The sequence below is a fragment of the Erpetoichthys calabaricus genome, chromosome 12 (assembly GCF_900747795.2).
Source record: "Erpetoichthys calabaricus chromosome 12, fErpCal1.3, whole genome shotgun sequence".
Classification (NCBI taxonomy): Eukaryota; Metazoa; Chordata; class Cladistia; order Polypteriformes; family Polypteridae; genus Erpetoichthys; species Erpetoichthys calabaricus.
Genome location: NC_041405.2, coordinates 41,981,126 through 42,004,864, shown reverse-complemented (window position 1 = coordinate 42,004,864; position 23,739 = coordinate 41,981,126).

The window sequence follows — 23,739 nt, the reverse complement described above, 5'->3', positions numbered from 1 at the left end:
AAATGAGAGTAAATTAAATTCACTGGACATATATTTTTCCACATTTGACAGAACTTCATTATTTCAATCCCCAGCTAGCATCTCCTTGAAGTAATCAAAGTAATAGCTGACCATTACTATTAATTGCAAGCCCTCTTGCCTTCCTTTTATTTTTTGTTGCTCATTTTTTTTAAATCTGTAGTCAATTACATCAACTGTATGTAAGCATTTTACAGTGGATTCAGAATGTATTCAGACCTCACTTTTTCACATTTTGTTATACTGAAGCTTGTGCTAAAACCAAAGTGAAAGAAGGGTTTTAGGATTTTTTTCAAATTTATTTAAAAATAAAAAAGCTGAAATGTCACAGTGACCCAACTATTCAGACCCTTTGCTATGACATTTTAACTTTGCCTCAGGTGACTCCCATTCTATTGATCATTGAGGTGTTCCTATACATCATTTGCCATCCACCTGTGGTCAATTCTATTGATTGGACATGATTAGGAAAAGCACCCACATGTCTGTAGACGAACCCACAGTTGAAAATATGTATTAGAGCAAAACCAAGCCATAAGGTTGAAAAAATTGCCTGCAGAGCTTAGAAACAGAATTATGCCAAGGCACAGATCTCAGGAATGGTACAAAAAAGTCTTGCAGCACTGAAGATTCCCCAGATCATGGGTGACTCCATAAATTTTATATGTAAGAATTATGGATCAACTCTTCTTAGAGCTGGCCAAACTGCAGCAATCATGAGAGAAGGGCCAGGGTAATAGAGATGACCAACTACCCAATGGTCACTCACCAGCTCCAGAGATCCTGTGTGAAGATGAGAGAAACTTCCAGGACAACTATCTTCACTGCAACACTCTACTGATCTGGGCTTTATAACAGAGTGGCCAGACAGAAGCCTCTCATTAGTAAAACAAAAAACTCGTGGAAGCAGAGGCCTCACTACCTTTAGCATTGATGTTTTTTTCAATGGCAGGGACTGGGAGACCAGACAGAATTCAGGGAAATCGTAACAGATCAATGTGCAGAGATATCCTTAATGAAAACCTGCTCCAGACTGTTCTGGACCTTAGACTGGGTTGAAGGTTCTCCTTCCAACATGACAATGACCCTAAAGTACAAAGCAAAGACAACACAGGAGTGGTTTAGGGTCAGCTAGGGACGTCCTTCAGTGGCTCAACCAATCGAACAGCTCTGGAGAGACCTGAAAACAGCTGTCCATTGACCATCTTCACCCAACCTCACAGTGCCTGAGAGGATCTGTAGAAAAGATTGGCAGAAAATCCCCAAATCCAAGTGTGCAAAGCTTGTCACCTCATACCCAAGAAGACAAAAGGCTCTTATTGAAGCCAAAAGTTCTTTAAATAAGTATGGAGTAAAGGGTCTGAATATGTGTGTCAATATATTTTTTTATTTTTAATTTCTAAAAAATTAAGAATTTCTAAAATCTTGTTTTTGCTTTGTTATTCTCTGGAATGAAGTATTTCTTGATGCAGGGAAAAAATGAATTGAAATGATTTTAGTGCAAGGCTGCAACATAAAAAATTGTGAAAAAAGTGAAGGAGTCTGAATACTTTCTGAATCCATGTTTATTCTTGGTAGGTGAAGGAGATTCAAATGTGACTATCGAACACCTATTTTGTACTTTAAAATGTTGGTGTTGTAATCTGTAAACATCACAAAGCCATCTCCAGTAACTAAATGCTTTAGTGTTATTCCCAATGCCAGAAGTAATTATCTGTCCTCTTGGATCATCTGGCCTAATGTTTTGACTTATTTTCTGCATGGTTAATCAGAAAGGCTTACCTTTCATAACTGCTGGCCAGCATCAATGATGTGAGTAACCCCTGTCTTCAATGTCAGCTCAGTAAGCAGCTAAACAGATAATTTTACGGAGTCTCCTAGAAACAACCTCTAACTTAAAAAGACTGACATTACTTAAAAGAAACATGCATTAAAGAAAGTATTTGTGACAGGGTGCTTTCTTTCACCCGTTTTGTATCTACCTGACGATAACCCAGGAGATCTTCAATGGCTGGTAAGGCTTTAAGTAAGCCACTCACTGCTCAGGGGTTTGCTGTTCATTCAAAGTTCCCCACTGGGTTCATTCAGTATGACTTTAAATGGACCTCTAAGACTCCTTTGAATCATTAACAGTAATCAGATGAAATAAGACAACACCTGCTGAGAAGACTTTTGAAAACAACAAAAACTCAATAAGCCGCAGTTATGACTGACTTATCTGTTTATGGAAGTGAATAATGAAGACAGGTAATTTGTTTTTATGTTATTTTATTTTTAAAGCAAAATATAGAAGCTGGCACCTGGAATGCTTGGAATGGATAAAATGCCAGGCTCACAAATATGATCATTACTAAGAATCTCAGAAATGTTATACTAATACAGACCACTTCAGGAAATGTTATGAAAAATAATTTCAAGCTTGTTATTTTAATAGCTGCAATGTTTATTACAACATTTGACATCAATGTGAAAACTGCATGGAAACTGGCATGTAGAAGTAGAAACAAACCAAGTTCAACAAAAAATTTGATTTATGCACAGTACATCTTATGCTCATTTGAAGGGTGCATTATGCTGTTTTCAAGCTTTTATTTATTCAGCATTTTGGGAGAATAAACTGTCTGGATTTTAATGTATTAAAACAGAGCTTATTATAATATAACTAGCTGTGTAAGCCTGTGCTGTAAAAGCCCGGGGTCCTAGAAACTATTGAAATCGTCAGAAAAAAATTTGAAATGTAGAGATGTCAGTTAATTGAAAGGAACTACTCTGGGTGTCTCTCAAAGTATGCACTGACTGACAAGTAAAACTATAAATTAAAGGTTAAAGAAAAGTGAATGAAAACATTATCAGAAAGAGAATGTGCATTGGAGTTGTCAATTCACCCTTGTAGTTTCACAGACTGCTCCTAAATGATCCAGCTGCAGCTCAACACTTTAATATAAACGTAATAAGTGGAGGCAGGTTTATAATTAATGTCCATTTTCCTTCACAAGAGGATTTTCTGTATGTGGTTTATTAACAATGTTTTAGTAAAAATATACAGTATGTGTTTGGGACATCATGAGCTTATGACTGGATGTCTTGACATGTAGATTATGCAACCAGAATAAATAAATAAATAAATGTATATACAGTACAGAAATTTCAAAATGAACATAAGGAGTACATCGGGGGAGCATTGAATTGCCTGATGGCAGTGGGCAGAAAAGCCCCCCAGAGATGCTTTTTAACACACACAAGGCTACTTCCTGGAGGGGATGGAGGACATTTTTCAAGGTGGCATCCAATTTTGCCACCATCCTCTTTTCCACAACAGCTTCCAGTGCATCCAGGGCTTACCCCGTGATGGTGCAGGCTTTCTGTAAAAGTTTAATTAAAGGATTATTGTATGCCCTTTAAACTCAAGTTGCTTGCTCAAGTTGAATTCCTTCCCCTGATACTCACTGTGTGGAGTTTGCTTTTTCTTCTGTTTTACTACATCATAATTGACGATTATAAACTAGACCCGTGTTAGCGTGTGTGTGCATGACTGGACTCAACAATAACTGTGCCCACTGGAATAGGCTCTGGCCCCTAAGACCCTGAGTTGAATTACTAGGTTTGATTATGTTATGATATGAGGGTAACTACCTGCAATAACCTACTTAACTGACTACAGTTGAACAACAAAACTAGCAAAACAATAATTAAAGCAATGTTAAAAGCATTTGAAAGTGTATGGACATTTAAGAATTGTCGAGTAGTTGCTAAAACTTTGGGCTTTAAACCAAAAGATTGCTGGCACAGTTTTTGACTCCTTCTCACAGTGTATCTGAGAGTAAGTTACCTGCCTGTCAGTTTGACAAAAATGTAAAGAACTGCAATTTAGCCAGATCTTGTCAAATGCTATGAAAGAGTAATTGCACTGTAGAAATAAATTATTACTATGAAGTGAACTTCACCATAAGAGAAGACTTTTCAGCCCACATAGTCTTATCCACTATAGTGTTGGGTGTCTTCTTGACTGTTTCATGGAAGAGTGGCTTTGAATTGATGGCCATGGCTTGAAATAGTATGTGGTCGCCAGCAGGCTGATCTGAATGCTAATTTAGACATTTTCTTACAATACTGTGAAAAAAAAATAAAAGACAATTTATGTGAATATGCTAGTAATCATTTATAGCACTTTTTATATACACTGAGTTACAAATTAATGAGCTTACTTCATGTAACAATCAGACTGCATGACTTCATCATTCACTGAACTAGTGAACACAGAACAATCAATACCTTGTTTTATCCAACATTATTGCTAGGCTCCAGGCAATTGGCATTGATATTTCATGTGGCAACCTTACGGATTTTCTAGGCTCCACAATGAAAAACCGCAGATTTCTTTAATATGCATTTCTTGATGGTTTGTCTTTTTGGTACCTGCCATATTCAGCTGCACATTGTATAACATATTTCTCAACTAATTTCATTTTCAGTTTTTACTATAATATTCTATTGATTTCAACACCTTGAATACTTCTCTTATTTAAGAGATTCCATTGCAAGTGGCACCACATGTATTTAACAATAATTTAGCAAAACGGCAGAGTTCTTACATAAAGCACCCATGAAAGTCATCTCCAGAATGTTCTGTGCAGTTCACTCTTGCTCACATAGCTCAGATGACTCACCTGCAGGTCAGAGTGTCTGATCCATAGGTACAACGTGATAGCAAACCTTGGATAGGATGCCACTTCATTGCAGGGCACACACACACAAAGACTTGCACCAAGATGAATGAGAGTCACTAGTCAAGTAGGCAACAGATTTTTCAATTTCGAGAGGATTTCAGGGAAAAAGAGTAAAAACAATATGCATATGGAGAGCACCTTTTTTATAGCGTCCTTGACTGCTATTAAGTTCACAATGGATTATTGTTACTATACATTCTCTGAAGCAACAGCTTGAAATAATAGATGGTACCACCAAGGAAACCAATGGCATTCTTTATCATACTGCTATGCAGTACTTTTCTTTCATTCAAAGCCTCATTAGAACTTTGAATTCCAGGTTTTATGATTTCCTTAAAAATAATAAGGGGAACAAGCTCAGCCCCTTACTAAAAAGAAAAATAAGCCACAAAAAGAAGCTTCCAAATGATCTCGCAGTCCCTCAGATGCCCCTTTTTTCGCAGGATGAATTATCTCTACTCTGCATGGGACTTGTTTTTACCACTGCCAAAAAATGTGAACAATCCCCAAGTCCACACTGACTTATCTGCTTCTAATGCAGGATTTGCCTCACTGCACACTTTGCAATGTGAGAGAAAATGATCCTGTCTCTTAAACCATAAACCTCATTATTCCTAGACATAGTTTCTTCACCTTAATGGCTACATATTGTGTATCAGTTGATTGCTTCATCATTGAGTGCTCCAAACAAACCTCCAATAAACTTTCTCATCCCAAAAAATGTGCAAATTGACAGAGATGTTCGCAACACTGAGTCCAAAACAGAACTGATTTCTTGGTAGTAAGATGGCGGTTTTAAAGGCCCATAGAGGAAAGGACGTCATCGAAGGGCCCAGACCCAGAAGTGACGTCTTCTGAGGTACTGGAACCTGGCAGGATTTCTCGGGAACGGTCTGCAGGGAACTGAGAAAGACAGTCAATGCACCCTGCTGCCCCCTGGTCGGATGTGGTATTACCATTACTTAAGCCTTTCAGCTGCCTCCTACTCGCACGTGTGTGACACAGTCTCATTGTTGAACACCTACAGATATCTCAGTTCCACCTTCTTCTTAAAAATCCAAAATTGGACAACCTGGACACTCTATTGTTTCTGCATGCAAATGAGCTACAACTCACATTTCAACTTTTCTTAATGTCCTAAGAAGACCTTTGGTTGAAGTTCTGCATTCATATTTAAACATCATTAACCATGCTTTCAAGTTGTTTCATGGCTTTGGTTTTATGGTCCTGACCACTTCATCTTTACCATCACCACTCTTTACCCATTCATTCCACACAATGAAGGCCTGATGCTCTCATCACATGCATTTAATAGACATCCATTCCAGGACCTTCTCACACACAAACACGCTCATCAGTCTGGCAGGATTGGTTGTGTTCCTAACCACAATGCTTTCTCTTTTGATAAAAACTTTTATCACCAGTTCAGTGGAATTGCAGTTGGTACCAGAATGTATCCTAGCTATGCTGTCTTCTTCATCAGCAGGGTAGAAGAGCCTTTCTTTCTATCTAGGAACTGTATAAAAGATACTGTATACTGATGATTGTGTCGAAGTTGCCTTCTGCTCCAGAACTCAGCTCCAGGAGTTAATTAATGATTTTACTAATTTCCATTCATCTCGCACAGTTAACATGTTAATATTGTGGGGAACAGCCCGGACACAGACAGGTAGACACGATGTTATCACCACACACACGTTTATTCATCATATTTCTATTATATACACATACCCAGTGCCTCGGCACCAATCACCCCTTTAAGTCCTGGCCACAACACAATGCCTTATCAGTCTCTGGTCCGCCTCCACTCCTCTCCACCAAGCTTCGTCCTCTTCCACCCGACTCTTGCCCCTGACTGGAGGGAGGCGGCCCCTTTTATTCACCCCCGGATGGGCTCCAGCTGCATCCTGAGGGCCTGTAGCCACACCCCTGTGTGGCGGAAGCCCCAGTGGTGAAACCGGAAGTCCACCGGGTGTCTCCATATCTCTTCCCCCCAGCACTTCCCGGTGTGGCGGAAGTACTGAGGTCCAACATTCGTGGCGGTGACCACGGGCCCCTACAGGGTAGAGCTTCCAAGCTCTGTACCCGTGGCCCCCAAAGAACCAAGGAGGACGCCCCCTCGTGTCCTGGAGGAGGCACAAGCCCTCCTCCGCTCCTCCTGGGCATCCCGGTCGGGCGACAAACCCAGCCGGGTGCCACAATATATAACAACTCTAACAATTCTTGACATCAGTCCTTCTATCTGGCTTCCAAGAGGTAAAAGTTCTGTTATGCCAAGCCATTTGGCTGCCTTCTCCACAGGTTTTTCCATCCTTGGTAACTAAAACTCCTTTCAGAATAAGGAGTTTCTTCATCAGAGGTAGATACCCTTCTCTTGCAACTTGGAACATTAGTAAACAAATCTGAATTATTCAGACCCTCCCTCTCCACTCTAACATGTTCTCTAAAGGTTATTAAAGAATATTCCCCATTTTGCAGATGGGACCCTTTTTTGGTAATCCTCCTTTGATCTCCTTTTGGTGATCGATAAAATATGTAAACTTCTTGTCCACAACTCCCTTCTCAAAGCAAAGCCCCATGCACTGCTGAATGTTTTAATTTGTAACTGGAAGTGATGTAATTACTTGAAAATGTGTCAAAAACAATACCATTGGAGTTGGTCCCTCTGAAAAAATGTAACATTAAGAAATAGGTTTTGTAGCAGTGCAAAGACTATATTTACTTGTAAGAAGTGTCTACCCATCTACATAGATGAAACAGGGTTGCTGTTTACAGGTCATTTCAAGGAGTATGTCTGAGTCGTTAAGATCAAAGGCCTTATGAAGCATTCTGTGGAACACTTAATTTCACTTAATCATAACCACCCTGATCTCTCAGTTCATGTTCATTCTCACAGTTTCAAAGCCACCTTTCAAAGTGTAACAAAACAAGCTAAATTCATGCTCAGTCTTTGATCACATATTTTTCCAGGACATAATAACTAAACTTTTCACTTCTCCTTTTATCTACTCTGATAGCAGCCTTTCACACCTCCTCTTGTCTTTCACTTCCTTCATTTTCTCTGTCTTTGTTATCTTCATTCCTGTTTATATTTGTAACCTGCTTTTCTTTGTTCAGTCATACCCATAACATTTTGTCTCATAACTGCTTTCTTTTCATCGTAATAACCTTTACCTTTTTTCTTTTGCAGAAGCATGCTTATGTAGGCATTCAATAGCTACTATCAATTAAATATTATTTGTGTCCATTCATACAGTAACAATCATAAATGTTTTTTGGAGTACAGAACGATGCAAGCTACAATTTGAGCCAATCAAATTCATTGTATGCAAAGAGCAGATGTTCAACTCCTGACAGCTGCTAAAGTGAACAGTGACATTGCTAAGCTGTTTATTTGTAAAAACAATCACACCCAATAATGTGCTGGTAAGTCATTTAACATGAGCATAAGTAGGTGTCTAAGTTTTTCTCCACATGTTCAAAAAGCCAAAAGAAAATTCAAAGTGACATTCTGAAAATGTGTCACAGCAGGAAGAAGCATCTTTTATTGTGCCACTTACTGATCAGACATCCTCTTCTCATTCATTTCTTCCATGGAGTATCACTTCGGCAACAGAGGAAAGAACAAAACTATTCAGTGTGTGTAACTTTAATTTCCAAACAGTTTTTTATTTTTTCAGACTATTTGCATTTGTTTACAACTTAGTGGTTTTGGATCATAAGTGTACAGTTGCAGTAGCTGTGCTTACATGGGAATGCCATACTGTTGGTTAGCTTGGCTTTTACTGTGAACTTTGCTAAGATGTGTGATGAAGTCGATGCACCTCGGTAGGCAATGAAGCTGGCCTTCGGAGGTAGAAGTTTTAATATGTAGTGAGATGGCTTCTTGTTCTTGTAAGACTTTTCAGTTGGATACCAAACAGTGGATTATAAACTCTCTGGATTTAAAGTGGCAAAAGACTTAAATGGAAAATTAAAATCAACCAATAATTTAGAAGTGGTGAAGACAGCATGAAATGTAATCTGGGATATCCCTCTTGTATACGATGGAGAATACAAAATTCCCTGAAATTGTAAAAAAAAAAAAAAAAAAAAAAAACTTTTATTATAAAACTTTCAATTCACCTTCAAAATACTCTCCTTGAGACGCAATACACTTGTCCCAACTCTTCTCCAATTCCTGGAAATAAATCCTATATGCACGTTTTTTCTAGATTTCTTCCATGGTAGAAAATCTTCTTTCCTTCAGTCTCAAAAAAAAGAAGTCTCAGGGTATGTGATCTGGTGAATACTGGAGGTGTGAAGTAACAACCATTGCTTTTGGTCAAAACCTCTTTGACAATGTGGCGTGTGCAGGTTCATTGTCATGGTGCAAAATGCAGTTTTGTGTCTTGCACTTCTCCAAATTTTTTCTCCTGATGCTTTCCTGTAGACAAGTCAGCAATTCAATGCGCGGTCACTGATTATGTCTGTTCATGAGGAACAAACTCTTCACTCAATCAACTCATTATGATGTCACTCAGAGGACTCATTAACCAGACTTGTAGGCATACAATAACTCAATATTGCTCAATAGCTACACCCTTCCCCTGTGTTATTAACTAATTCTTGGAATTTTTGGGTTCCTTCTTGTATAAAGGAGTATTTTTGGTACAGTCATGTGGTCACAGAAAATTAATTTAAAAAGGCTGATTTAATGTAAGCTGCCCTAATTTGGGGTGTTCATAAGAAATGTGATGATTTACTTCAGGAAGTAGAAGTACATAATAACAAAAACGGCTGCATCAAATATTTTAAATATTAAGATCTGTGATTTAATGTAAATTTTTAAAGTCTAAATATTTTCGATTACAATAGAAATTTGTCATTTTTCACCTTCTGATAGAAGTCCTTAGAGGGCAAAAAGTGAAAAATAACATCAAATTCATAATCATTGACCGTGAAATATTCTAACATGATACCCCGCATGCTTATACTTTGAAAGTTGTCATTTTTATCCTTCAGGGAGTGGATCTTAGAGGGCTAGGATTACCGGTAAAGACTCAGATATCAAAAATATGATCATAATAATCATGTTTAGCAATATCGAAATTACATAAAACCACACTCCACATTTCTATATTTCTGATGACCAGTTTTGTGAAAAGAAGTAATTTTGATCCCTTGTATCCTATGAGAGGTTGATCCCCTGCAGTTATATCTCCATCTGATATATTTTGCTAAAGACACCTATGAGTTTACTGTTTATCATAAAGGTGTTATTTCTTGCACAATATATGGCCCAAAAATGATTAATTTTTTTGGGTCAAGAAAGGTAAAAATATGAGGGAACACCAAAAAGCTCAACATCTTACATAACCAGACATCAACGGGAATGATGTCAAAGCATTCACAAATGATTCTTCTAAACTCAACAAACGAAAGCAATACTTTATGAAGATCAAGATTGTTCCTGAGCAGGCTTTTGCACATTTACCTCGTATTTTTCCAGTGATCTTTCCTTCTGTTTAAATGTCATTCATTTTCTGCCATTTGTTTTGTTAGTGTTTTAATGGATTTGCAGAACAAGACAAAATTATCTTTGTTCTGAAATAAAGAAAAAAAACACATGCTTTGCTTGTTCAATGTGGAGGAAAAAATAAATTGTATGTTTTGAACGGAATAACAGTCTCCTCTTATTTTGTTTTCTAGAGTTATGGACTTTGTGGTCTGGACTGAGGAGCACAGGGAAATGCTTATGTGATAAACTGTTCTTCTTTCTTTATTTCTTTGTTCCTGTTCAGGTAGCTGTCTCTCACAGCAACTGTATTGTTTATGTAAGCCAACAACTGTGGCCGTGTCATGTTTTGTCTGATATCTTGAGGTCATCTTTGTTTTACTGAGCTGTAATTGTTCAGCTCATGAGAAGCTCTATTTGTCATGTTAAGCAATGGCTGTCCAATCCTTTTAAACCAGCCGGCCAATTTAGTAAAGACACTTTTGTATTTGTCTGGTCATTTATCCTGCATGGCAGTGATGATTTTTTGTCTACCCCACAGACAAGCCTCTCAGCAGCTATTTTTGTTTCATCAAGTCAGCTGGTCTTGCAATCTTGTGCCTGACTTGTCAGCCAAAATCGCAGTTGGGTGTGTGTCTTTTTTTTTTTTTTCAAATTAATCTACTCATCATCTGCCTAAATGGTGGCTACATGTCTTTTCTTCTTCTGCAGCCGCACAAACCACAATCAAGTTTTTCACAAACTAACATCTGTCTTGTTTCTGCACATTTGGCTTTGTTGGTGGCAACTGGTGTATTTGTCCTGACAGACATCTGAAAAGTCAGCCATTATTTGTCTATAATTATAATGTTGCTTTTTTCTAAGCAATTTGCTGAACATTCTATAGTTAAGAGACTCTAACTTTGATTTACATTTATGATTTGTATTTTTTGCTTTCCTAATAATAACTTTTTTATTTTTTTTAAAGAGTCACAGTTACATCATTAGACAGACTGGGAAAGCATGGGGGTCATGAGGTCTCTGGAAAGGGGTGTGTGATGCTCCTGATATCTATGCAAAAGGACAAAGGTCCAAGTCTTTAGAGTCCTGGTACTTCGTATCTTGCTATATGGTTGCGAGACATGGATGCTATCCAGTGACCTGAGATGAAGACTGGACTCCATTGGTACCTTGTCTCTCCGGGACATCCTTGGGTACCATTGGTTTGACTTTGTGTCGAATGAGCGGTTGCTCATGGAGTCCCAAATGAGGCACATTACCTGCACTGTGAGGGAGCGTCAGTTACAGCACTACAGCCATGTGGCGCGTTTCCCAGATGGTGATCCAGCTCGTAAGATCCTCATTGACCCAAGTGGCTGGACCAGACCAAGGGGACACCCACGTAACACCTGGCTGCAGCAGATAGAGGGTCATTTCTGGAAGGTGGGTTGCCAAACAGAATCCCGAGATGTTTCATTGTGTGGTGGGTGTGGCAACATACTGTACAAGTACATGCTCCCCAACCTGACCTGACTGTTATTTAACTCTACTTGTGTTTTATTCTAGCCCTCACATATTAAAGTTCTGTTATTCATGTGCAGACCAGTAATCATAAAATTATTATTTTTGTTTTTTGTAGATAGTTTATATTTGTTCAGTGGTCTTTACTCACACATAAAAAGCATGGATGTTCATTGATGTGCATGGCTTTTTTTGATTTTCTACTTGTATCTAAATGCATATTAAACTCATTTATTCAATCAAAAATGTTATTTTTGTTGTCTTTCTGAGAGCCTCAAAAAGATGGACTTTGAAAAAACAATGTTAAGGTAAATGTGAAACAAAACACTATACAATAAAAAGATTATACATCCAAGGAAGTGGGCAAAAGGTGAATTTCCCACCTTATCAGAGACACAAGGGAAAGGTTAAATCTCATAGCACTGATGCCCTTGGATAAGCACCAATTGTAGGCTTTCCTCTTCCTTTCCAATTACAAGCTATGGTATAAGATGGCTATCTTGAGGCCATTAACATCCATAAAATGAGATGGCTTTCTCCTTAAACATCCCCTTTCAGCACAGAGATGTTTACAGAGGCGGACAGTGCTGTCCCTTGCCTGTGCTGCCCAGGTTATAATGCTGCCGTAAAATGCCCCTTTATAGCTTTATTATTGATTGTTCTCAATAAAATTGTTTTGAATTTCAATTAGAATTATTTAGAGTGAGTCATTACAAAATCTTTCTTGAAATTAAGTGTTTCAAGTAATTGAGCAAGAAATAGATCTTTGCATAGAAACAAGTTAATAGCAGTAACACCTCTGTTGCCTTTTGTTTTGTTTTTTTGTTTTGTTCTAAATCCCAGGGGTTCAGTCATTTGGAGGAGGCACTGCTTATTCATAAAGTTTTTTTTTTCAGTTAGGTTGACCATTGACAGTAGCAGACAAACTATTCTGTGTATAATGAAAACGTCTTCAGAGTTTACTGACACAATGAAAGGATAGGTAATAAAAACTTTCTCTTGCCGAAGAAATTAATCTGTAAATATTCAAAAAATGTAAGAGAAGCAGTGGTAAAATGTTTCATTAAGGAACTCCTGATCCCAATGGATATACCCTTCTTCTTGTACTTATTGCCAGAAGCAATTTGTTAGTCTCTGTGAATGATGTCAATATTGTGCCTAAAAACTCCTTTGTGGTTTGGCAACAAAGGTGGATGAGATTTGAGAAGCAATATTCATAGAAGGTGGGGACATTATCTCAGAACTGGCAGGGAGGTGAGCTGGTGTCCATTTCTCAACAGGGGGCAAGAACATGTGTTTTAAATACTGAGGGATCGAGCTTCTTAGCTTTCTTGGGAAAAGTATGCCAGGATTCCAGAGTCCTGGAACAGAGACTTTATTAAATATAAAGTGAAACTGTGTATCCACTTGACAATCTAGTACAAATATTTAAGGAGTCATGGAAATTTGTCAATCCTATCTACATGTGATTTGCGGATTTGGAAAAAGTTTTTAATCGTGTATGCCACAGAATCTTCTGTGAGATGATTCAAGTGTATTTGAAATTGTGTGCTGCTGTTACATGAATTAAATGAATCCGTATTTTTAAATGCTTGAAATTAAGATTAACAAGTTCAATATGGACAGAGGAGCATCTTGCCTCCCCTCCTCTCCTGTTCATGATTTTCATAATTAGGATATCAAGGTGCAGCTTAGGATTGGACAGCACTGAGTTGAGGAAATTTCTCTTTGCTGTTTCTGTTAATAATTGGAAAATCTTCATTTTCCTGTGTGTTTTTTAACTTTACTTCCTCTTTTTATGGGTATTGCATCACCATTTTAGAATATTTGTGTACGACTCCTTGCAGTTCATGTTTGGCTTTGTTTGGTTTTCATAGCAAATCTTGGTCTGTAGTAGCACTTGTTTTGTTTTTACCTTCATTTTTAAAAAACAACGCACAACACACATCACCTGGCTTCTTGCTAATTACACCTAAACTGTTGCTCTATTTTTTTTTCATCAGCAGACTATTCAAAAGGGCCAGCTTGAGAAAAAAACAGGCGGATAGCATCAATACTGAGGTCCATCTGAGCCACATTGGGTTGTTTTTTGTCTTGGCTTAACAGTTTGATGATGATAATGTTCTCTTGGCGTCAACAGACTTTGATCTCCAGGGTGCAGTGGAATGGTTTGCAGCTGTGTGTGGTGTAGTTAAAATATGAATAAGCACCTTCAGACCTGAAGTCATTGTCCTCTTGCAGAAAAGACTGGCTTGTTTCCTCTGGTTAAGTGGCGAACAGCTGCCCCAACTGCAGAAGTTCAAATATTTCATGGTCTTGTTCAGGAGTAAAGGAAGGAGTCATAAGAATGGCCAATGTATCATTGCTGTCACAGCAGATTTGAGAATGTTGTATAGGACTGTGGTGGTGAATCTGGAATAAAGTCCTTGAATGAAGATTTTGATTCACCATTCAGTCGTCATTTCTGTCTTCACCTATGGTAACCTAGAAGCAAACCCATGTGTCCTGATCCTCAAAACTATGTTGAGAAAAAGTTAGTTCAGTTCTGCTTCCACAAAGACAGCAGACTTTGCCTTGTTCCCCATTATCTGATAGTTAAAGGAGACCACACCTAGAATCGGCTGTAAAAAGTGCCAAATTGCATTAAAACAATAATAAACATCCATCCATCCATTTTCCAACCCGCTGAATCCGAACACAGGGTCACGGGGGTCTGCTGGATCCAATCCCAGCCAACACAGGGCACAAGGCAGGAAGCAATCCCGGGCAGGGTGCCAACCCACCGCAGACAATATTAAACATGAAATCCAAAATCAACGTATACATGCACAATACACAGATACAACACCAGCAGAACCCAAATTAAACTATTCAGAACATACAATTAATACAAGAAATTCTAAGACAATACATTGAAGGTCTTACTGAAATTAGAAAATCCTAAAGCTGGAGAATCACAGTTAAATGTGATTCAACTTATAGAGTCACTTCCCAATAAGAAAATACTTTTTCTCCTACAATATCTTTCTCATAATTCATTAACTTTTCATGCACTAAATTCCATCATCTGGCAGTATTTTGTGAGTTACTGAAGGTTTTTGAGGTCAGAAAACACAATGGCATTACTGGTTTCTTGTTATGAACTTCAAGGACAAAGCTGAAATGTATTATTGTTATGTTTTTTATTTATTATTCAGGCATTTTGTTATCTGTTGCTATGGCATGACAAATTGATTCTATGGGTGTGTGTCTCCAATTGTCAATAAATGCAATGCTTTATTAGCTGTCACAACCTGGGAAGCACTGTTCAAGTTTTTGGAAGTCCTCTGCACATGAACTGTATTACCATAGTATACTGGTTAACAGCCTTTGCCTTGTTTTGACTAAAATTGTTGCTTTACATGTTCAGTTTTGTCATTTGTTGCTTTGCCATTCCAGTTTTGACTCTGTTAGTTTTTTGTTTAGGCTTGGTCTCCTGGTCCTTTATCTTGCCTTTTGGCCTGCAGTGTTCCAACTCTGGCAGAACAATCTTCATATAAGTATAAATAAAGCAAAATAAAAAATAAAGAAAGGAAACTGTTAATAAAAATAATAAAGTACAGCAAATACAGATCTACAAAGATGGCAACAATGAATTAATGACATATATTAGTTGTAGTACATCAATGAGTAAACCAACTCATATACATCCAAAAGAAAGAAACAGAGACAGGAAAATCTATAAATGTCAAAATAATAACAAAGTATAACTCCTCATATACATCCAAAGAAACAAATACACACAGATAAAAAGACAAAATACCAGTTACTACAGAAGTAAATGATGTTAGCACATGGTGTATGTGTGAAACAAGAGTGGTTAGTTTTAAAATATCACAATGAAGTAATCTAAAACTAAACTATGAACTCAAAATATTTAGGGGACACAAGAAATTATGTACTTGTTATGTGTAACTGTGCTGTGCATGTAATGTAAATAGCAAAGCACTGAGGAATGGCACTGTGGCATGTATTCATATTTAGTGTAACAAGTAGAGAACATTAGTTAATCTAACAGTAAACTTCTTGTATGTGTTCCAGTACACAAAAACGGGTCCTCAATGCTTATTTTTTTTCTTAAACGTATTATTTGCTGCAGCAATTTCAAATTGACCTTTTCATTTGTAACACCTTCTGTAAAGATAAATGTTTTGCCAAAGGCTTGAGTGAGATTGTAGTTGTGATGCATTTAACAGCGTTTTACAATAATCTTTTGTTTCTGCACATTCTGTACTTATGTCCTCTCCCCTTACACATATACATCCTTTTGTTCTCTGACTTACAGTCATGATCAGGCAATGAAGGCCATGCATTATGTTCATCCAAGGTCCTGCAAGGAGCTTTTAAACTTTTTTTATGTTTAGTTTGCATTCCTATATAAACAATTATCCTTAACCTTCACCACAAAACATCCTATAGACGTGCATGCTTTCTGTACATCTTGATTAATAGTTATTATGCTTTAAGATATCAAATGTGGACATCTAATAAACTTCACATGAACAATATGCACAATATACTGTATGAGAATGTAGCTTCCATATATTAAAACAAAAATATTTTAAGATTTGTTTTATGTTGCTGTACTAATTTAATTCAAGGATTGACAAAATTGATAAAACTTTGCATTGATTTGAGCATAAAAGTATGTTTAAACCAAAAAAAACAGAAAAATATAATGCAAAAAAACACATTTATAAAATATGACAAATACACATTTGTATGCAATTTACCCAATAGAAATTGCAATAGTTTTGTAGATGTGTGTACGTGAACGCACCTCAATCCCTGCATTGTTGTCACCCTGAAACAGCCATACATGGAGCATGCTAATGAACGTCATACGTATACAATCACTATGCTCACAGTCCTGCAGAACATAAATTGGTTGGTAGAGCAGCCTCCCACCTGATACATCCGGACACCACTGTCTGCATGTGAGGAGTCCTATATCACACTCCACAACTGAGCATGGAAGAGTAATCCAACTATTCTAGCAACTCTCGTCTGCATTCTGGAGGTTAAGGAAAGGTGTAAGGCATCCGCATCTGAGTGTGTGGCCACCATCACCTAGCACATGTAATGACATGGCTGCTGTTACAACGAGCAATAGAGGCCATATGAAGCGCTAAGCGTTCAGCCGGTTACCTTACCAACACGCCAGCTACCACCTACAGTACCATCAGCCAGATGTCTGATAATACTACTTTGCCTCAAAATAAATGCGTTGACCAAGGTAACCAAACCACAACATTTGTCAGTTTCACCTTGGCATCACAGATGACTTGTGCGTTAATAAAATGTCATGGCTTACAGTTAACAAAAGCAGCTTTATTCTCATTAGGCACTTGTATTGCAATATGAGAGCAATCCATGACAATGTATGTTAGGAAAACTGGACACTGCTGTAAATTGCCCTTTTAAGATGGCAAAAACATGTTATGTTTTATTTATATACACCCACTCAATATGGAAAATGAATGTAGCGCCTCATCAGATGGTTAATGTCTTCCAGCACAGCGGGCATGTCAGAGCTGAAGCTTGACTGAGATATTTCTTACCTGTTGATCAGTTCCCAGAGAAGTGATGGGATATAAAATGATGGAAAACTAAAAAAGTTCTTCAGTGCAAATATGCAACATTTTCAAAAGAAAACTAAAATAGTCTGTACATCATATTCATTACTTTTGAGATTTAATATGTTTTTTTACATCAACTCACATAATAATGGTGCGATGAACTAATTATTGTGCACTTGAGTTGTCATTAAGATGGTGTGGCTGCATTTCCCTACTTGATCAAGGGTGTTGTGATTTTTCAGTTTCTCTGAAATGTCAACTATGTACACAAATTCTCCTGTCAAGTTTTTTTTTTTTTTTTTTATAAATCCCAACTTTCACATGGAAAGCTGTGTACGCACATATAGGACCTCTTTTTGACAATTATACAATTTATTACAGATCTATTCAATACATAGAGATTTTTATATCCAAACTCAAGATAATATACTTTCTTGTCAGCACATCAAAGTGACTGAGGAAATTATTATTCCTTCACTGATAAATTTCTCACTATCAAACTCTAGTTCTGTATACTCAATGCATTTCATAATTCAACTAAAAATCTTTCATTGATTACATATATCGAGTTTGAAATTGCCTAATGTACCCAGGGGAAGAACCATGTGCGATCATTACCATCTAGCTCCAGCATCACTATGCTATGTATTTTGGGAATGCACTAAATTAACATAATTTTGGACAAAGATCTTTTAATATTTCAGGGGACATCCTTGGTGTCACAATCACTCCTAATCCATTTACAGCAGCATTTTGTGCACTCCCAGACAGGATTAAAGTGCATATGTGAAAACTGATTGTAATATCCTATATCACACAACTAGTGTGCAGATGTATTTCATTAACTGGAAGAATCCTAACCCATTTTGTATAACTTTGTGGGTGAGAGTTATTCTGTATTATCTCAAATTAGAAAAAAATCTAATTCTTTTTCAGGGGAAGCATTCAAAATTTTTTTAAAAATGGCAAGAATCCACAAATATCTTTTAAGAACAAGCATTTCAGGCCCATGATTGACCCTCTTATGATATCATATTTAAAATGTTAGATGGAGTTTTTCTCCTTATGTGTTTCTTCTTTGCCTCTTTTTCTTACCCTCATTCACAGGTGAAGAATCCTGTATTCAAATAAATAAAATATTAAAAAAAAGAAAAAAGAATCTTATCTTCAATTCAAAAGCACACTATTATGGGAATGCATTTTCCTATTGAGGATGTGTGCTAATCTTTCCAGAAGTAACTAACATTTTAGCAAAAATGCATGTGTTTTGCATGTTTTGAGCATATGACTGAATAACGGACATGTGGACTATGCAACACGAGTAACTTGAGAAATTTCATGGATTTTTTTTCACATTGTTTGCTCTTATACCCCACTGATCACAATTGGGCTCTATTATAACTTTTTTTTTCTCATTCTGCATGAAAACATGAGATTAAGCACTACTAACTATATAAGAAAAGTAACTTATAAAAAAAATATATTTTGGGTGGAGTATTTGAGCATTTTATTTATGTTATATGCAAGTTTTGAACTCCATCATGTCAAATGGAACCTATGCATATACAAGAAGAATACCTAAACTCTACACTGAAATTTTGACACCAGGGGCCTCATGTATAACGCCGTGCGTAGAACTCACACTATAACATGGCGTCAGCACAAAAGCGGGAATGTGCGTACGCACAGAAAAATCCAGATGCAGGAATCTGTACGTACGCAAACTTCCACGTTCTTCCGCTACATAAATCCCAATCAGCGTGAAAAGTAACGCACATGCATGCGCCTTCTGTCCCGCCCCAACTCCTCCCAAAGTTACGCCTCTTTGAATATGCAAATCAATATAAATAGCCTTCTGTGAAAAGACAATGGGAAAAGCATGGGGGAAAATATAAGAATTTCAGCGAATACCAAGTGGAGGCAAAGGAAAAACATACTATTTGTTGGTTTAAACAGTGGTATAATCAACAAAAGGAAGTTGATCGAGTGACAGAGTGTCAGAGAAACTCGAAAGCTCAAGTTCGCAAAGTCGCACAGTGCCCGAAATAAAAAAGAAGTCACATATCAAAGTCGCTGTGAAAAGGCGAGTCGTAGCCCACCGTCTGAGTGTCATATGAAAGCTTATTAGGGTACAGACAAAAAAAATAGGCACACAGTGGGAAAAAAGCACGAAATGTCAACTTTAATCTCGAAATTTCCACTTTAATCACGTAGTTTATTTTGCCATTAAAGTAGAACATCATAAACTTCATCTTAAAAACGTTTAATTTACTAGTTTCTCAAATCCCATTGTAACTAAAGTAGCACGTTAAATGCTTTATTTTGTATTTGATCTTCTATGTGCTCTATGTGTGTAAATCACTACCTGCTTCTTAAACGGGCTTTCTCTTTCTCCGACAGGACACATAATCCATTACATTCGTGATATTACAGCTCTCTGAATAATTAAAATACTGAGATGTATACGTGATATATTTTTCATGATGATAGGAATGAAAGCATGTTATTAAACATGGGAACACGGTGGTGCAGTGATTGGTCGTGTCTCACGCAAGAGGCTTGCTGCGCCATGCGCGACCTTCGATGAAATAATTTATCACAGCAGTACTGTCTCTTTCAAACGTACTAACCTCCAATTCCTGTCCTTACTTTTCTTTCTCCAAATACCCAATCGCCACACAATCAGCTCTGTAATAGACGTGAAGCCATCTGTAAGCTTAGAACGCCGATTCTTCAAAACTTTTAAGGAACATTGAAATATCTTCGTAGTACATGTTTAATTATTCTATCCGTCTATCCTTCCAGTGTCGCGTCAGCACCAGCAAGAATACAACGCAATGCAGGAACAATCCCTGAACTAGCTAGCGCTGCAACACCATGTCCTCACATGTTTAATTATTAAGTGTAAGAGCCATTTTCCTTGTTCTATAAGATTCATGAATATTTCTTAGATGACAATGCATAAATAATGGGAGGTTCCTATAACCCCCGTAAATAGAATCCATCCATCCATTTTCCAACCCGCTGAATCCGAGCACAGGGTCACGGGGGTCTGCTGGAGCCAATCCCAGCCAACACAGGGCAGGAACCAATCCCGGGCAGGGTGCCAACCCACTGCAGGACACACACAAACACACCAAGCACACACTAGGGCCAATTTAGAATCGCCAATCCACCTAACCTGCATGTCTTTGGAATGTGGGAGGAAACCGGAGCGCCCGGAGGAAACCCACGCAGACACGGGGAGAACATGCAAACTCCACGCAGGGAGGACCTGGGAATCGAACCCAGGTCCCCAGGTGTCCCAACTGCGAGGCAGCAGCGCTACCCACTGCGCCACCGTGCCGCCCGTAAATAGAATCGTATTGGTATATTCTTGCCATTTCTAACAGCTTGGAGTAAACATTATTCTTCAGTTAGTTAGTGACAGCCTTGCCTTGTATAAGGTGTAGAGGCATACGGTTTTTAACCGTGATCGCACGTCACCGTGCCTGGGCACTTGCCTGTATGCCAACCGGCTTACGAGCCTTTTGAGTGTGTGAAGTAAATATGCACTTAACAGCACTTAATTTATGTGTTGTACCGTACGTAAAGCGTACAGAAGAAGAAGCTAAGAACCTTTAAGTAGAGAAAAAGAAATTAAGAACCTTTTAGCAGAGAAGAAGAAACGCGACCGCACGTAACAGTGCTCAATGGCCTACGTGAGAAATAACAAGTAAAGAAAACTTGTTTACTTAAGTACCGCACCATACGCTAAGGCGTACAGAAGAAGAAATTAAGAACCTTTAAGTGTAGAAATAACTAAAGTCTTTCAAGAAAAGCTAAGTTTAAAGAAGATACATTTTTCCCTTTTTTTTGCCTTTTATTCTACGTGTGTAACTATTTTTTCTTTTATTCTTGTGTGGATTATTTGCTTTTAACTTTCACTAAATACCTTTAAAACGAACTCTTGGACTCTGAGAATTCTTTTGACACGCGTCTTACCCGTGCCTGATGACACCTTATATTTCAGCGGCTACATTAACAATACAGATTATTTAAATGAAGTTAAAGTTTTATCTGTATAATATAATCAACATATTTTGCTGCATTTCATCTTAAAAATGATATCGTCATCATATGTAAATACAAGCTTTATAAAGTGGCGCAGGTTGTGCAATATTATAACTGTAGTGCAAGTTTACAGTGAGGTAATTGTACTTATAAGTACAAACAGTTCTACAAGGAGCACTTGATGGACTGATTGAGTGCGTTTATAGTTCTTGGGATGAAACTTTTTCTAAACTGCGAAGTCCATACAGGGAAGTCTCTGAAGCGTTTTGCCGTGGCTCAGGCAGCGTCTGCTTCATGCTGTATACCGATAATTCTCTTTCCAATCAGCTGCTGCTGTGATTCCCCACTCAGATACAGTGATATAAATACTCTGAGTGGTGCAGTGAGAGTAATATGGAAAAAGATGATCTGCTGTGGCAACCCTTAACGGGAGCAGCTGAAAAAAGAAGAAGATGCAGTGAGAATAACAACGCTAAAGCAGTTATGGTATTTGGAATACTATGGCTATTCCCTGGACCATTATATTGCTGCAGGTTAATTACAATCAGATGCATTACACTAATAAACAATATGCAGTTAGTTTCAGTGTATTTATAAAGCCGCATCAGGAATGTGAATCGAAGAAAGAAAGGGTGACCACACAGGAACAGTAGCACTGCTTTGACGCTGGGTGCCGCCAGTCTGCAAAACCGAGCGGAGAAATTGCATACGCCAGGGTATGAGGTACCATGGAAATGTGCATGGCTTTACACCAAGTTTAGGTTTTATACATCGCGATTTGAGCGTGGAAACTTTCGTACGCAACATTTCTGTGCGTACGCACCGTTTATACATGAGGCCCCAGGACATTGGATGTGTGAGGCAGAAGCACTAATCACCACTCTACCATGCCACTCTTTCTCATAGCTCACAATTCATTTTATTTTTGAGTTAAAGTTGCTCACTTTAATACAGAAAATGAAGCATTTTAATCATTTGTTTAAAATTCCCACCTTTCAACTCAGTTACTTTTTTGTTTTTGATTTATGTAATAGGCTGTAGGAGCTGTGACAATTGCATGGAAAAAATCTTTTCTTTTTCAAAGTATATGGATATTTATAAAAGTTCCTGGACCATAAACAGATTGGAAGCCAGTTATCTGGGGAGATGACGGCAAGGAATAGCATGACTTTTATTCGTATAATGCAAAAGAGACCCTGCTGTCTTATACTGCTGAGTCTGCAGTCTCTCTCTGCCAATGCCACACAGAAAAAATGTTTTTAATTATGTTCTGAATTATTTACAAAAAAGGTCTCTATTCATCTCTTTTATTTTTCTGCCCAGTGAGGAAGGCAGAATAGGCATTGTTATTTAGCCTTGCTGATTTTGAAGACTCAACTAATTTCGTGGTTAGTTCAATCTTTGCTAAGTAGGACCTTTTACTTTCTTCCGTCTTATGACTTGTTATGAAGACCCCTGTCTTGTTGCTGCCCACTCTTCCTATTAGCATGGATCACAATGTGTGAATTTGATTTACTATAGGTCAATATTGTCAAATGACACGTTTAATACTAGATGCCACTTTGTGTGCACAATGAATCAAAGACAATGCTCTACAGGGTTCATGTTCTTTGGAGCTGATTGTTTTATTGCCATTTGCCGATGAGTAGGGCCGCTTTTTCCATCAGGCATTTATTCAGTTCATTAATTTGTATTGCACAGCAGCTTTAAGAGCAGCCCTGCCCACTGGCAGGTCAAGGTTTTGAAAGGACCTGAAAAGCTAATTATCTGATATTTACTAACGAGAGATCTTTAGGGCAAAAGAGGGCATTGCAGAGTGCACAGGGGTCAGGCTCTGAATTATTTTGCTCTTGCTTTAGGATTTGACATTGCAATGGAATGTGGGCAGAAAATCTTTTATTTCTTCTTCATTTTTTGCATTTTATGTAGCAGATGTAAATGGACTGGAATTCTCAGCCTTTAAATTAGTGTCTGAATGAGCGTGTGTGTGTATGCGAATTGTATAATAAATGGAAACTGTGAGAAGCCTGTAGAGATTAATTGAAACAAACATATAGTTTTACTTTATTTTAATTGTTATTTTAATTGTCCTACAATTTTAATTAGTTGTAGGAGGTGCTAATTGTGTATAATTATGTGGCATTTAATATAATGATGGTCTTAATGAGAGGAAAGTGAGTACACAGAGTTGAAGCTCTTATAAAGGTAAACAAATGCTGTTTGAATAGCTGTGCTTGAATCAATTGACATTCACATGAAAATATAATTTTAGAAAAGATAGTAATTGCAATAATAAAACATCTAAAAATTTAGGAGGTCTTTGGTA